The following is a 1716-nucleotide window of genomic DNA, read 5'->3' on the forward strand; positions in this document are numbered from 1 at the left end:
GAACTCTCCAGATGAGTTGACGCGGGTACGTAATGATGATAGGAACCCTTTTGATAAAGAATTTGGGAATTGTACATTATCACACGCCCTGTTAACGAGGACGCGTCATGTCGGGAAGACATCTAGTAATCATCAAAAACAGAAAATTAAACCAAAAATTTATGAAAACGCTAAGAGAAATATATTGAAACAATCAAATAGAATTTAACAAATAACAAAAATAAATTGGGTTGCCTCCCAATAAGCGCCTTTCTTTAACGTCTTTGGTTAGACGTTAAGCATCACTTCTCAATCTGGATGTAATTCAAATTTTCTTGCAATCGATGGCATTCCTCCAGGATCCAAATAACTATTGAGTGCAACCATCTTCTTTAATTTTCTACTCATTTTCACCTCATAAATTGCTTTCATCCCATGATACTTGTTCACAGCAAATTTGAATTTATCCCTACAATCAAATTCAAAAAATTCTTACATAGAGGGATTAGTAGCATGAGAGACAAACACAGAATGAGAGGTAATAGGATGTTTCATTGTATCAAAAATATTAAAGTAGACTATTTTTCCATCAAATTTCATTGTGAGAGTACCCTTACTAACATCAATCTTAGTTTGGGCAGTACTCAAGGAAGACCTTTCTAATATAATAGGCGATGGATTTGGAGCACTTCTATTATCCATATAAAGCACATAAAAATCAGCAGGAAAAATTAATCCATCTATTTGCACTAAAACATTCTCAATTACCCTATTCGGATAAGCAAATGTACAATCAGCCAATTGAATTATTATCCCTGTTTCTTTCAAAGGTCCTAAATTTAGGGAATCATAAATTGATTTAGGCATCACGTTAATAGAATCCCCTAAATCTAACATAGCATTTTTTATCTTAGAATGTCCAATCTTACAGTGGATAGTAAACATACCTGGATCCCTACATTTAGGTGGTAGTTTTCTTTGTAAAATCGCTGAGATGTTCTCACTTACCACAATTTGCTCATCCCCTCTAAATTTCGTTTTCTTGACGTACAAATTCTTCAAAAATTTAGCGTATTTTGGCACTTGCTTGATCGCGTCCAATAAAGGGATATTGATTGCCACCTTTCAAAACACCTTTAGAATCTCCTTTTCCTTAGTTTGCTTCTTTGGTTTCTCTAATTTGTCTAATAAAAGATGTTAACTCGGATAACTATTGTTGGATAGAGGATGTTTCTACCTTATTCACTTTATGTATTGGGACATCCTCTCTTGTATCGAACTGCTGCGAGTTTTCGGTCATCCTTTCAATCAACTCCCATGCTTCTCGAGGAGTCTTGTTCGCCAATGCCCCTCCACTTGCAGTATCAATAATACTCCTATCTCTAAAAAGTAACCCCTCGTAAAAGTACTGGATGAGCAATTGTTCACTTATTTGGTGTTGAGGGCATTTGATACATAATTTCTTGAATCTCTCCCAGTAATCATAGAGTAACTCTCCTGGATGTTGCCTGACACCGCATATCTCCTTTCTCAGAACTGCAACTCAAGATGTAGGAAAATATTTTTCAAGAATTTTTTCTTCAGCTGCTCCCAAATGGTGATACTACCTAGAGGTAGGTAGTACAACTAGCCTTTTATTGAATCCTTGAGAGAGAAGGGAGATACCATAATTTTTATCTGTTCTTCCGTAATTCCCGAGAGCTTCATACTGGTGCAAACAATATCGAACTCTTGTAA

At 35.7% G+C, this 1716-nt stretch overlaps 1 non-coding gene across 1 annotated transcript; it reads left to right on the forward strand.

Moving 5' to 3' along the window:
• Positions 1-1409: 1409 nt before the first annotated feature.
• On the forward strand, positions 1410-1516 carry LOC113733517 (small nucleolar RNA R71). The gene has a single exon (XR_003459030.1). It is a non-coding gene; the product is annotated as a small nucleolar RNA R71 (small nucleolar RNA).
• The last annotated feature ends 200 nt before the right edge of the window (positions 1517-1716 follow it).

The sequence above is a fragment of the Coffea arabica genome, chromosome 2e (genome assembly GCF_036785885.1).
Source record: "Coffea arabica cultivar ET-39 chromosome 2e, Coffea Arabica ET-39 HiFi, whole genome shotgun sequence".
Taxonomy (NCBI): domain Eukaryota; kingdom Viridiplantae; phylum Streptophyta; class Magnoliopsida; order Gentianales; family Rubiaceae; genus Coffea; species Coffea arabica.